The following is a 15,377-nucleotide window of genomic DNA, read 5'->3' as shown; positions in this document are numbered from 1 at the left end:
AGGGTCAATGATTAAAAGTGCAGTTTTATTTTTCATACAACGGCAAAAAGCAGTGCAGCGAAATTAAACTGCTGTTTGCCCGTATGAAATTCAGCATTGTCGAATGAGAATAGTTTTGCAACATAAGTGACTCGATTGCAACATAACGCGTATTTGGAAGGTGTGTGTCGTTTTGTCGATAGTATTAAACTCTCTTTCGGTAATTGGGTAGTAATTACGGTGCTAATCTCGAATTTAGAGCGATTGGCAGATTAATTAACGTTTTAACTTAAAAATGAAGTTATCCCTTCACCATTGTGCGTACAAATGCAGTTTAATTAAACGGCATCGCGAACTTTTAAAAGCAAAGATATTTTCTACTTCTACATCGATTCTTAGTTTAAAAACAAATTTGAATGAATTCGCTACGAACGGAGGTACGTGCGCGTCAGAAGATGATCCCCAATCTGAACTCGAACTGCGCAGTCCTGTTTTTCTTTCACTAAACCCGACGTGCATCTTGATGGTTAATGAATATTAAAAAAAAGGAAAAGCTTTCAACGCATTGGCGATTCAGGCGGTTCACATTGCACGACGTATCGCGTGCGCGGCCAACGTCAGCGGGTTTCGCGCGCGCGTATGATGAAACCACCGACTGAACGAGCCAATCCATCATAGAGTCAGCTATCATTACGCGGTGACACCGAGTATAAGCGCACGCGGATTTTCCCATTCTCCTCCTCCCCCTCTTCCCCCTCTCTATCTCTATCTCTCTCGTACCTATCTCTACCTCTGCACTCCGTCCGCGTAGATTGGATCTAATTCCATTAACGAGGGCGTTCGGACGTTAACGATCCGCGGCCGGTGGCGCGCGAGGGCATGAAATCCGATCCGGAGTCACGCCCGTTCCGGAATTCTTATCCCGCGTCCAGGATTTATGTGCCCCCGTCCCGCCGACAAAGATAGAGAGGGAGGAAGAGGAGAAACACTTACCCGGTGCCGGTTGTCACGGGGCTCCTCTCTAGGGCGTCCTCGGTCGGGCGAAGCGTCGGGCAGGTGAGTTGCGGCGGGGATCTAAATTGAATTTTTCCGTTTCATTTGACGATAAACCCGCCGCTTCGCGTTAAACAAACGCGACCGGCAAACGGCTGCTACTGCCGCGCCGGTGCGTGGTTATTCCGTTACACGGGCGACTAGAATGATTGTATATCCCGTTCAGCGTAACGCACGCATAGAATTCTACTCTTAAAATATAATCGATAAATGATTTCAATGAGATCTGTATAACACCGCACTGGAAAATAAATCTGTATGGTTACATAATTTGGAAATCTGGTTTCAGACTCGTCCAGTATGTGTCTGTGGGAAAATGGATGAATTAGCATTTTTTAAGAAATTATCAAATGAGCATGATTAATTTCTTTCTGTTAAATGTAAAAATTAATAATAATAGAAGAGAAAAAATTTTTGTACAAGTAAAGGAATAGTTTGATCGTAAAATAAAATTTATACGCACTGTATAACTAATCTAACAAGTTTTTATATTCTAATAAATTTTTGTATTTTTATTTAAGATAGTTTTACTAACCAGGTGGTAGAGTATTTTTTCGTTTCAACCTAAAAGCGTCAAAAATATTTAAAGTTTAAAAATTTTGCTGGACGTGATCTGCAAATAATTTTGTTAAAACATTAAAGTAATTATTAAGTTCAAAGTAATTATGTTCAAGCTACATGCTAGTATGTTAACATTTTTTGCATCATCATTTAAACTTTCTTCATAATTATTATATTTTGGTGGTTTAAAAAATTATTTTATTTTATTACATTTATTATTAAAAATTATTGGAAGGCCATAATACTACTTTTTTCTTTACTAAATTTAATTAGGTCAGCATAATCTTTCAATAAATGTACCTAGGAGTTTTGTAAGTTTAATCGAAAAAAAGTATTAAGTTTTTACAATCAAAAGTTTAAATTCTAGCTGTAAAATATCTTATCAGAATGCATTCTAATATATGTATATGTCTTTATATAAACAAAACATTTCTGTTAATGCGAGATTTTTAAAATCTCATATATTTTTTTATTATGTTTTTCCCCTAAAAAGATTTATCTGATTTTATTTTCTAAATGTAAAAAAAATGTATTTTTATTATTTATTTGCGTTAAACTTTGGTGTCGCAATGTATGTATAATACTACAATGCTAATAGGCTCTTCCGCTTATTTTTTAATGTATTAATTGAATAAAAATAATTTTATTAAAATAGTTTATCCGATTTAAAATGAATAAGAATTAAAAACAAAAATGTACAACATTTCATGTCCTAGCTATGAATAGTGATTTTTTGTTGTACCTTCTGATATATAATTCGACAAATTTTATTATATTGCAAACCGCGTACGTTTGTTATGTGCGTTTGTGATGTATAGAGCTTAAACATGTAGCGCGAACATTGGCATACTGAATCTCGCTTTTCGCGTCTCTCGGGAAATGAAATGTTAGTGCACGGTCACCCGATTTACAGCGAGCGATAACGGCCTCTTTGCAAATAGTGACGCTGCTGAATTTCTATTTAATTGTTCGAGCGGTAAAAAACTGAATCGATCGCATTTCCTTTATTATTCAATTAAATTTCACGTGATATTTTTGAACGCGGCGGTAAAAGCACTGTAATCCCGGCGGTTTATATGCGGATCGCAAAATGCGGAACATAATTGCTTTTTCTTCAGGGGATTCGTATAATTTCCCCGATCTTTATATTCCAGTTTCCATTAACCGTTCTGATCTAGATTCTTGTAGCATACTTTTCGCACTGCCGCTGCGTGCTCTTTCATGAAATGTTATATGTAATGCACATATTACCTTTTGATTTTAAAACTATTTAATATTCGACAAAGCATAAGGACTTGGGAAGCCTTGATAATGCTCTTTTCTTCACGATACTCATAAAGTTTTATCCTTCAATTTCCTTATTTTCTTAACCTACTTTTCGCATGTCTTCTTAACGTTGTATCTTTCATTGGCATTGCTTCATCTTTTATCCGATATCCATTTGTAGACGTGCAAAAATCTGAAATTCTAAAATTGCTTATTTAAAATATTGTTTATTTTAAAAAGCTATTTAAGAATTTAACACGTCAGGTTTGTGTAACAATACAAAACTATTTTAGTATAAAATACATATTTTGCATTTTATATTATAACCTTTTTTCGCATTTTTGTTTTTTAACCTTTTAATCGTGTTTTATGTACACATCGACGGTATTCAGGATCAAAATAGACGTAATATTAAAAATTCATTAAAACACATGTACATTTTTTTGTAATTGGACAAAAGAACAAGCGAAATAATACAAAATTTTTGAATAGAATGATGTAAAGCTTTTAAATATCGCACTGTACATTAATTACGTTGACAATATACTAATTTTGAGAAATTCTTTTAAAACGGCGTTTTTTCGACCCCGAATTAAAACGGTTAAAAGGTTTTTCCGTATTTGAAGGTTGATATTTTTAATTTTTAAAAATCCTATATTCCAAATTTAAAAGATACTTTTATGATATTTTGTCCCGTTTCGCCAACAATTGCGAAAAAAACTGTTGTATGAGCCGCGCCAGAGTTATTACGCGAATGGATTTGCGACATGTGCGGAAGTATGTTATGATCGATCACAAGATCACTGTACAGCGCGGATATTAACGTAACTGCTACATACATTACGTAAGTGTCACCTGTGCGTCCCGCCAGTCAGTCTTGGATAATTATTACGAACGTTCGATCAACATCGGACAGGAGCGACGCATCGATCAATGTTATCAAGGTAACTCTATTGCTAACAGAATTGTTGCTCGACGATTATCGCACCTGCTATTGGACACTCGATACTGTGAACCTATTACGACTTGATGCGGTATGCAGCTAATTATCGTCTAGCAGGCTATTATCACACGACGCAGCATCCGCCGGTTATGCCTATTTGTTACCAATGTGTCACAGTCCTTTTACATCGCTATCGCAGTCACGCAGTCTAACGAGATATAAATGAACACCTCCAATAATATCATATTCAACGATCGTTTTAGGTTTACCATCTTAACTAAGAGAGAAATATTTGTGACCATAATTGAATGTTAAAATGACTATAATTAGAAGCTCTTTATATTTTTATAATTATTACTGCTATAATGTTAGTAACAATAACGTGTTACGTGTTACACTGACAAAATATAGTTGCATTTATCATTATTTCAATATAGTTGGCGTCATAATAGTTGACTATAATTTATAATATTTTTCGTTCAACTATATTGAAATTATAGTAAATTGCAATTATTCTTTTGTGTAACACGTGTGACAACAGTTGCGTTATCAACTTTTATTAGACAATTTGTTGGCTTACAATGAGAGAAAAGTATTTAGTTTCTGTGATACATTACATGTTATTGATTTCAACCATAATTATTATAACATTTAGTTATAACTATTTTTTTTAAGTGATTTTTTAATTTATACTTATAAACAATAAAACTTGCATAAATTTGTGTACAACAATAGTATCTATATAAAATTAATATATTTCTGAGATTTATGTAATGTGCATTTAATACACAAAATTATTATCTTTTGCGAGTCTGTTCTCGTCGTGCATGTACAGTGGATTAGGATGAAAGAAGTTTCTCTCTCTTCAAAAGATAGCTTTCAACGATCGAACGATTATACATCGCGTCGTATATCGCGTGTAAGTTGATTTTTTTGGAGGAGGATTCGCATATCTGCAGACGTACCTTATCGCGCGATAATTCAAGACGAGCGAAGAACAGAGATTTCTTGGGGTCAGGGGGGAGGGGGTAAAACTCTCTCGCAAGGGCCGGACGGAATTGGAGGCGAATTATGCGACGGGTCCTGGACGGAATCTAAAATCGAGCCGGCGCGGAGCGCGATGTCTCGTTGCTATTCAAGGAAACCTCTCGGATATCCACTCGGGCCCCCTCGAAAATGGCGCGGAGAGAACGGGGTGAGAGAAGAGTAGTACGGAGGGACGATGAAAGAGGGTGCAGTTTTTCTCCGAGCCTGAGAGAAAGTTTGCCCAATTAAACGGGACTCGATGTTTACCGCTCGTTCCTCTTATCGTCGTCGAATCGACGACAAGGGCTGAAAGTGGAAATAAGGGAAACACGTCTCGCGCATTCCTCTGCCACCCCTCCTTCGTCCCTTCGTCCCGTTCCCGCGCGCGGGTTCGAGGTGGAATCGATCTTTCCACGAAGCCGCCATTTATTTTCTCTCCCCCGTTTCTATTGGTAGCGCTTTGAAGGATGTACATCTTTTACATTATTTGATTGGGAGGGTGAGGGGACGGGGGGGGGGGAAATTACGCCGGGCAGATATTTCACCGTTGCCTTCTATAAATGGAGACTAGATCGACTGCGGGCGGAATTGTATTTGATTGATCGTCGATTTGCTCGGCGCGTTTCCCATGGCATCCTTGAAGAATATTAATTGTGGGGAATTGCGGGGAAATAAGTGGCGGCTAATTTATTGGATCGGAAGAAGGCTCAAAGTTTTCCGGATGTACTCGAGAAGTTATTGCTTTACTTTAACGTGGAATATCAGTTGAGGGGGGAAGGAAGGTAGAGCGGGGGAGAGGACGACTACTTCTCTCGAGATCTCTCGTTACTCGTTACACCGTAAAACGTAAAGTGTTAAAATTAATACAATGCCTCTCTCTCTCTCTCTCTCTCTCTCTCTCTCTCTCTCTATATATATATATATATATATATATATATATATATATATATATATATATACGTATAAGGGTCTAATTTACCATTAGACGATACTTACGTTTACGACGAACAATGAAAGATGCAAAAAAGTTCGTTTACCGCGGAGAGAACAAAGCCGATACTTTTAGCAGTTAATGCGATATTATTCAAAGTCGCGTAACGGGCCTTTGCAAGTTAATCCGCAAACCGCATATTACGCGATCCAATCGGCACGCACCGGCCGATTTTTCACTAATTATAATAATTGATTTGGTCGACATTGGCGAAAATGAATCGGGGATACGCGCGCAAACCGCGAAACGCATTCACATTGTTTTACGGGCGACAGTAATGGACAAATGAGGCCGTTACAGCGGCATCGAATTGCGCCGCCATAATTATCGCGCAGTCAGCAATATTTGCTCCTCTTCGTATAATGTCGTTCCCTCGGCGTAGACGTTTATCGCACCCCGGGGAGTTTCGTGCCGCAGGAAATAATTTGGTTGGCCGAAGACAGGGTGGCACTTGCGCCACGAGAGAGAGATAGAGAGAGAGAGAGGGGGGGGGAGGGGTCTGGGGACGATGAAGAGAGAAAGGGGGGGAGATGAATATTCTGTTCTCTTTCGCTAACTATAGATTTTCATAATGCTCGCCATTGCGTCCGAAATTGCGGCTGCCGAATGGTCGAAGCCTGTGCCGAAGGATTGAACGAAAGAGAGAGAGGGAAGGAGGAGAAGGAATGTATTGTACTCCGCGGGAAAAATTTTGCGGGAAAAATTCGCACACAAATGAAAATGTATGATAGAATATTTCGCAATAAAGTTTATATGTAAAAATAAAGAAGCTAACCGTACGTGTGTGCGCAATACGAATGAAAGGGACATAAATTAATTGCATCAAATCGATATAAACAAACGGGAGCCGCGAGACCAATGAAGTGTGTGCCTCTTCGAAACATTTAAATGAACGTATTTAAAGCACCGTGTCGGGCTGTATCTATAAATAGCAATGAGAGCGGTGAGATCCGGGAAACAGAGATCCGGCATTAGGTGGGGGATTTTGGAGGAAAATCCAGTTCGCTGTAACGAAAATAGAAAATGGAGAATAAGTCGCTGGGAAAACAGGAGGAGCGGAAGCGCGAAAAGAGAGAGAGAGAGAGAGAGAGAGAGAGAGAAAGAGAACGCTTTGTCATTCGGGGAGCGGACAGCGCTTAAAGGATATGCATACGGTTCTTGTTATCTTGACCACGTTCTGCCTCGCAACGCATAATTTCCTAATGGATACTAATGACGTTCCCCGTGTGTGCGCGCGCCCGGTAATGCGCGTATTTCTGCTAATGTAAGAAGTTAAATGCTCTTAGAATAACGTGCCTTCTCTCAGCATCGCTTCGTCGTTTCAGCTCGGAAAAGCGTATTATCGTTTGACGAGAGTAACATGCGGGTCGCGCGAAATGGATTTAAATAAAACTTTTGACTTTAGTTTCCGCTGTCTAATTAAATGGCGCGCGACTGTTACAATACAATGGAAATTACCGTGGAGTAAATTAATGAATTTTTAAAACGCACAATTGAAATCGCCATTATATTTGTATGACCAATTCTGTTCTGGATTGGACGCCGCTGTTAATTAAAATTATCGGGTTGCGCTCCGTTAAGGAAAGATTGTTTTTTTAAAAATCACAGACGGTAATTTCCTGAACGGTGCCAAAAACCGGATTAAAGGGAATCAGAGGAAAAAGAGGATTACTTTATTATCTTCCAACGGAAGACTGTGTATAAGAGCAATGTGATATTAAGCGCAGAACCTCTCGAGTGTGACGTAAGTAATGGTGACAAAAGTATCCTCACCAGCGGTGTGTGTGTGTGTGTGTGTGTGTGTGTGTGACCGCGAAAAGAAAAATATTTTCGCACAAGGCAATCTGTCTCGGTGATATTCTTTGTTGGGCGCCTTATTACTGATAATTGATGAAGCGCCATCGATTATTTTAAATCTTTTTACCTACCCGTATTTCTTGCATCTCCGACAAGTTCCCAACTGAATGATATCAGTTAATCGTAATAAAAATCTTTTGTGGGCATTTATATCAATATTGGAATAATGGAGCAAGATGTTAGAAAAATAATTCTAAATAGGTCGCCTGTCTTGGTATAAAGATAAACCCTTCTTCAAATTTAAAAATAATGTTGCCTAATTTGATATAATTTTTTGTAATTCTAGAATATATGTATATAAACGTAGAGAACTAAAATTTAATGAAGACTAAAGGAACTCCGACAGACAACGCAGAATTTATACAACTCATTATCTATTTGAAAGTTCGAGCTTGTAATTAGAAATCTTTTTAGAATTAGTTCTAAAATTTGACGTTTAATTAGTAATTTCAAAAATAGAAGTGTACACGTGGCATCGCTTAAATCTCGTTTTTCCTAAGCCATACTAGCACATCCTGTAATAACGGCGCTACTACCGCCGTACAGCCAATCGGAAATTCTTAATTAAGTCGCGCGTTCTCTCGCGATGCGTATCGTTACGGCTGCGATAAAAATATTTTTCCGGATGGAATTAATTCTAACCCGGTCGGAGGTATCTTAGTTATCGGGGATAAAAACCTTGAGATGAAATTAAATTCCACCTCTGTATGCAGAAAGCGCTCTTTTTACACATGACCGGGGCACTGACTTCATCTACTCGATATCGCTGCAACAACGAGGTTACGTCTTTGAGGAGTCTAAGACATCAATTTGCAGTTACCGCAGCAACTGCAATTTTTTATTTCAAGGTTTGGTAAAAGCTTATATTTGAAATCTTTGATAATTAAACTTTACATTAAAATCTGTACGCATTCAAATTAAGTCGTCTATTGTGACTTTAATATTGTGATATCAATGGATCCTAAGTTAATTATAAATATTTAATACGTAATTGTAATCGACACACAATTATGGGATAAAAAAGTTCTTACAATAAATTTAATTTTGATTATAAAACTTATTCAACGTCACACATATTGCTATTATAATATGCCAAAGTACACAAAAGTAGCTCTTTCTGCAACTTTAACGCAAATTTCGTAAATTTGTGATTAGATCAATTTAGTGAATATTTATATTTAGCGTCTGAAAAACTATGAAAATGATTATCTTTATAATTCTTGTGTACTTTTTTTGAATTAGTGTAATCGATATGTCTCTTAAATTTGATTTTTGGTAGATGAGAAAAATCGGTATAACCTTTTCATTTGGAGCGTACTACAGCTTCCTCCGATTTGATTACTTCAGACGTATCACTCGTTCATGATATCGATAAAGGGAGTTGCCCCGGCAGTCGAGTCGGTGCCTTACGATGCCATGAAATTCGTACGATCTGGCTGACATCTCCTCGACGGCGAGTATTATCCATGCATCAAGAAAGCCAGCATACATTTACTGTAATGAGATTTCGAGTATACCATCCCCGATCCCATTTGTTCGAACGGGATTCGAAAGCTATTTCTTTTTACTGCTGGATCCGTGTTCTATTAATTAAAATAGGCGCACTGTTGTGTCTATATACAATATAAAATACGCAGCACACATTTGTGTCTATATATAAAAATAGGTCGCATTTGTGCAAATAGAGGTAAATAAACAAAGAGAAACTAACGAGCGATGGCCACTGGACGTTTAACCAACGGGCTGTGTATTTTGTTTAGTTCGATAGCATGCAAATGAATAGCCAGGCAATGGTAGATGGGAATATTTTCATTAAGATTTGAAGGCGAGCGAAAAATTGAATTTACCAGAGCAAACTATCAGTCAATAAAACCGTTGTACGCACTGCGACGTCACGGAGACGTACGTGGAAAAAAGCATTTGTTAAAACAACAGGTTAACTGACACAACAGATTTGTAGTCGTGATATACGCCAATTTTTAAGTAACAAGCTGTTTAAGTCTTACAGCTGAATAAAATTAGCGATTATAACTAATAACATTTGTTATAACAGCATACCCGGAAAAAATTTAGATAGAGTCAGATATAATTATACATTTACTATATATGATCATAAGTATTCTGCATAAGCATATATAGTTTTAATCATATGTAACTGTATATATATGTAGCTTCAAATTGCATTATTTCTGACCACGTCTATTATGTATAATAATTATTATATTATACATTGCTGCTGTAATGAAGAAAAGTTGTTACATTATTTTCATTGTAGCAATGAATTTGTTCGATTGCTTTCAGACATAATTTTGTGTTGTAAATTACATTTCCTTAGTTATAAATATTGAACTCGCGCGCAGTGGCTATAGTTTTGCTGAATACACCAATTAATTTTTTTGTCACTATTTTCTGTAATATCCTTTGCAATTATTTTATCAATCTCACAGATTTTTGTCTTTACGTTTATATTAATAATTGCGAACTTTAATATGATTATGCAACATTTTTATCTTTACAGAAAAAAAAAGATTTGTTTATACAACTAAGAACTTTATAAATTTAAAATCTAACCGTAATGTACAGGCAGCTAAGTTCTAAGTTAAAATAGTAAAGTTTTATGGTAGAATAAAATTAACGATCAAAACAAATTTGTTATACTAGTACACACAGTATACTGTTCACACAGTAAGACAACTTTTTAACAAGACGTACAATATAGTTAAGATGCATACTTTTAAGCGAGTAATAAAAAAAACTTATTACATTAACAATTTTTATTGCAGCAAAGAGTTTGTTTAATTACCTTCAGATATAATTCTTTATTGACTTAAATTTTCCTAGTTATAAATGGTTGAACTCGCGTTCAGCAAGCTATAGTTTTGCCGAATCATCCAATTAATTTTTTCCGTGAATTAGTTGAATACGATCGTGTAACGTTCATAACGTTATTTCAAAGACTCGATGCTGAAGTTTCGCTGAAAATCGCGGTTGAAAGTACTCGAAAATACAATCGCGGGATGGGGTGGAAGGGACGAGAGGAGCGACAAAGACGATATCAGTTAACGGTTCGTCTTAAGAGCATCCACGGAGCCGCGAGACAGGGAACGGGCCACGAGCCAATTAGCGGTCGTTAGAGTTGCAAATAACTGAGAGCCGCGTGTAGCCACGTAATGCAACGCCTTGGCGGTGGCGCGGGCCGTTTGTTCGGGAGGCCGCAGCAGTCGGAGAACGCCGCGAACGGGAGATGCCTTCCTACTGCTCCGTCCGGTAACTGACTGGGGCACGCGAAACATATTTCACCCACTAATGGCCGGCTTAGCATAATGTATGCCTCGGGCCGGGCCGCCGCCGTCGATCCCCTCTGCCCCTTTGCCCCTTTCCCCCCCTTCCCTTTCACTCTGCTCCACAAGCCTGCTTCGCAGGGGGTAGTTACTGCACATCTCGTCTCTCGCTCCGTCTCTGGCCCAGACCAGAACGCTCATCTCCTGTCAAAATAGATGTTCGTTATCCGTCCTTGAGTTATCGTACTTTCCGCCTAGTTTCTTTGAGCGAGACTACTCTCGGTTTGGAGGTCGACCAATCGACCGGCATTGTCGTTGAGATTTTTTAACATTACCCGATCGCTTCTGAGAAAATTGTAGGTATGTGTAAAATATCGCACGGGCGTGATAATGAATAAACCGGTGGTATTTCGCGAATCTCGCGCAACCGCAATATAGTTTTGTATAATGAAATGTAGCTGTTTGTAGAAGTATTTAATACGTAATTAATATTGCGTTACTGTAATGTGCAATATGTAAATCTAATTTTCCTCTTTAATTAGCTCTCTCAATCAAGGGAGAATACGTATATTCCGTGTTTACTTTTGCGTTAGGCAAAACGCGCGTAAAGAGTGAAAGAAGAGATAAATACGTGTAAATATCTGTGTGAAAAGAATATTATATATTAAAATAAACTAGGTAATTGTGACTCTAAATATGTAAGACAATAACGCACTTTAATCGGGAAAAGCTGGGATACCTGAAAAGCTCGCGACTATAGGACCATAGGAATTCTTTTCTTAATTCGAAAACCGCTATAAAAATCTACTATCGCTTATTAAATTCACGTGCTTGCGGTTTATTGTTATCGCCCAACAATAGTCGGGAAACGGAAAATAGATCCCACCTCGGTATAGAAGCGCTGTTCCTATTTTTATACAGAGACACGAAGATAACGCGACTTTTAGCATCGCGCGCGTCTTTACATTTTTCGTGCGGATACCCTCCTCGCGCGGATATTGCTCTTGGCATAATGGCGGCGCGGGGATTCTCAGCTGCGAGATTCTAACAAAGAAGCGGATCATTCTTAAAATAGCGCGAGGAAACACTCTCAAACCCGGAAATCTTTCTTGATAAAATCGACCGAGCGGCGTGGCCCTCTCCGAAATGGGAAATGTCTGTTCTCTCTTCTCTGGTTTCTCTCCCACCTTCACCTGTCCCCTCCCCCCTGAAAATGTTCTCCCAGCGAGTAAGATAAGGGCGATGACTGGTCTCGCCATATTACGCATCCGCGAAGTCGGGTTAAATCATAATTGATCGCACCAGTAGGATCTAGCCTTTTGTGCCAAAGGGGAGCGGAAAGGTATTATTAATTAATGAGTACAGATAATGGAATTATTGTAACATGGCTTGTTGGATGGAAGTCTTCCTCAGATATAAAATTTAATTGGAATTAGTTATTTGGAAAAGTAATACACAAGTTACAAAAATATTTTACTTTTGAAACATTGAAATAACTGTTTAGATTTTACAAATGTAATGCTAAAAATAATTATTATATATATGTAGAAATCGTTAAATGCGCACGAAACATATTATTTTTAAAACTTTCTTCCAAAAACCAATTTTTAATTTTAACTTATGTTATTTTTCAATAAAATAAGCATTTTTTAATTGAAACATTTTGTAAAATTAATGACATTTTTTCAAGAGTGTTATTTTTATAACAAATAATAGGTATTAAAAAAATGTAACTTTATCGTTGTAAAAAACACAATTTTGTAATATTGATTTAAAACAGTTTTGTATCTAGGAAGGTATTGCGCATCTATAGTACCCCTAGGACTATACTAGGCTACTTCTGAATCTCCTGATATTTCAATTTCGACAAAAATTGACTTATACTCAATTGATTTTGGTTTTCGATGACCGATAAAAATTAAATAACCGATTTAATTAATCTTAATTTGTAATACAATTAAGCTATTTTATTTATTTAAACATTACTAAAAAGGAAACGTTAAGAAAATATTAATAACTGTTTATTTAATGAAGATTTAACTGAAGTATACGTTTAATCTTAAAGATTACAAATTTTTTGGTACAACGCCTCGAACCCCCGAAGCTCGGTTCGGAGCGAGATTATGGCTTTAAAATCGATGAATCTCGGACGTTGGATAGTAGTCGCAAACGGATTGTTAGATGGTACGACGCCTGCGAGCCGGCGATAGTTGGTTGAAAGATAGGCGCGGCATCTATTAGACCCTGCTCAGCCGATCGGATCGGAGCATATACGAGCCGGCACGAGCCGGGGAGGCCATGGACCACCGAGCCGGAATCCTGGGAATTGCTGCGCTATCGGGGCCGAGTAATTTGTCGAGAAGCCAGTGGACTAGCCGTACGGCGCTGCCGACGGGATTTAAACGGATCCTGCCGACCGCAGGAGGGAAATACCGGAGTGCCCTATTCGACCGATGTACTCGCCCGCTCGTTTCGCGAACATCCCCCGGATCGCGAACGGGAACGGGAGTCCATTCCGGAGGCATTCGCCTCTCATTCCAATATAACGGCCAGTATTCTCTTCCTCTATATTATAAAATCGTATTCCTCCCCTGAGCATCGGCCGGCAGTTCGTGCGCTTCGCCGTCATTCAGAAACAAACTTCCCGGCTATTGTTCCAGCGGGGCATTGTGCCCGGAGAAACTACGAGAGGTGTATCATCGGTGAGTTCCGATGATGCGTGCTATGCGGAATGTATTGAGCAACCTCGCATAAAGTGCGGCTAAAAATCCTAAAGGGAATCGTAATGTAAGCTGAGAATGCACGTAGCGACGGGAATGAGATTCATTCTGTCGGATCTTTTTCCAATTTCCATCCTAGTGCGATAGCTTTTTTTGGCCGCTTTGGAATCGGACTTCACTTCGACGTCAAATTTTTGTTAAAACATTAAGGTAAACGGCTGCTGCTTAAAGTAAATGCGTAGCAGTAATCGAGTGATCAATATTCAAGATATCGACTGGCAGGACTTGCTATTGTAATAGGTAACTTTTTTTATTTTTATTTCTTTCATTATGTTTGAATAATCAATCTGTTGCTTTTATTTTATGGATATTAAAATATTGTTATTTGAAAAAAATAATGACGAACGAAAATGTTTATTATGTATTTAAAATGTTACAAAACAGCATATTAACTATGTGCTTAAAGCGATAGCAATTGGACCAGTTATTCTACTGGCGAATTTAGTTCAAGCTGAAATAATGATTAATGTACGAAAAGTATGATTTAGAAAGTGTATATAATTTGCAAAAAGTTACAAGAAGCGCGACAACGTGCTGGAACGGTAAAAATCTGGGTATAATTCAGATTTTGAGTTTTATCCGGGACTTTAGTATCACGCGTATATTTACAGTGAGCAACTATGCGTATCGTGCACAAAGCGCAGAACGCTTTACCACTTGTTTAATTTCAGCGACGCTTCCGACTACTTCCTCGTAAAGGAGCCGCGCCGCATGTCCGTCCGTGGGCGTTAAGGGTGCTTAGTCTTTGTGTTCTGTCTTTTGATAAAAGCCTTAGTTGCTTTTCATTACGCCGTTCATTACACCAACCCCTCTTAAACGGAGAAGCGTCTCTCTCTCTCTCTCTCTCTCTCTCTCTGACGCTTAAATTCTGAAAATTCCTTCAAAAGGAGGTTTTGCGACTGTTGTTTAACGACGTACCCGAATCGATTTTAACGTGAAAGCGTTAGACTACATGTATACACGTAAATGAGAGATTACCATGTATACGGCTGAGATTTATGAAATATTTAAAACCCGCGCGCGGGATTAAGCGCAGCTCTCGAAATCGGAGAAACGTGAATGACATCGCAGGGAACAAAACATAGTCACGAGACACCGCTCAATCGGACGGTATTCTTTGGAATTAAGCTGATAATAAATACGACTGGCGTTCTCATAATAAACCGTAACTGAACAATTCTTGGATTTCTGAAGGACTAAACTTCATTTTCTCCTTTTCAATAAAGAGTCCGTTATATTGAAATATCTCAACGTTTTGCCCTCCACCCCACCCCCTTCCCAACTGACCTCGTAAGATTCTATTGCGATGTAGACATAATAAAACCTCATTCTGGAATTCTTTATGCTTATCGTCATTTCAGACCGACTCGACGTCAATCGATACACGTCGGTTTATTATTTTCGCGAGAACGATCACACGCCAAATAGAATAAATCGACGACGAAGAAATTCGCCAGGACGAAATCGCCCCGCCCTTGGCTTCCCACTCTTCGAACTTAACCGTCTAAACGCAATCACACGATCGGGTAACTTTCCAATCTCGAGTTAACGGTGTGCGTTCCCCAAATCTTCGGTCCTCTGCCAAACCCCTTGCTCTATTCATCTTCATTCCCTCTCTTTTTTCCCCCTCTCTCTCTTTC

General features: G+C 38.3%; 1 protein-coding gene and 1 long non-coding RNA gene across 4 annotated transcripts in view; both read left to right on the top strand.

The window, feature by feature from the left end:
- The window catches only part of LOC105839892 (protein O-mannosyl-transferase TMTC2), a 321,130-nt gene that overhangs the window by 77,997 nt on the left and 227,756 nt on the right, over positions 1-15,377 (top strand). The window lies entirely within an intron of this gene.
- Positions 6,340-9,744, top strand: LOC118645484. The gene is made up of 2 exons (XR_004963186.1): positions 6,340-9,363; positions 9,437-9,744. It is a non-coding gene; the product is annotated as an uncharacterized LOC118645484 (long non-coding RNA).

Source organism: Monomorium pharaonis, chromosome 5 (genome assembly GCF_013373865.1).
Source record: "Monomorium pharaonis isolate MP-MQ-018 chromosome 5, ASM1337386v2, whole genome shotgun sequence".
Classification (NCBI taxonomy): domain Eukaryota; kingdom Metazoa; phylum Arthropoda; class Insecta; order Hymenoptera; family Formicidae; genus Monomorium; species Monomorium pharaonis.
The sequence above is the reverse complement of the archived record's forward strand: the minus strand, read 5'-3'. Positions and strand labels throughout refer to the sequence as shown.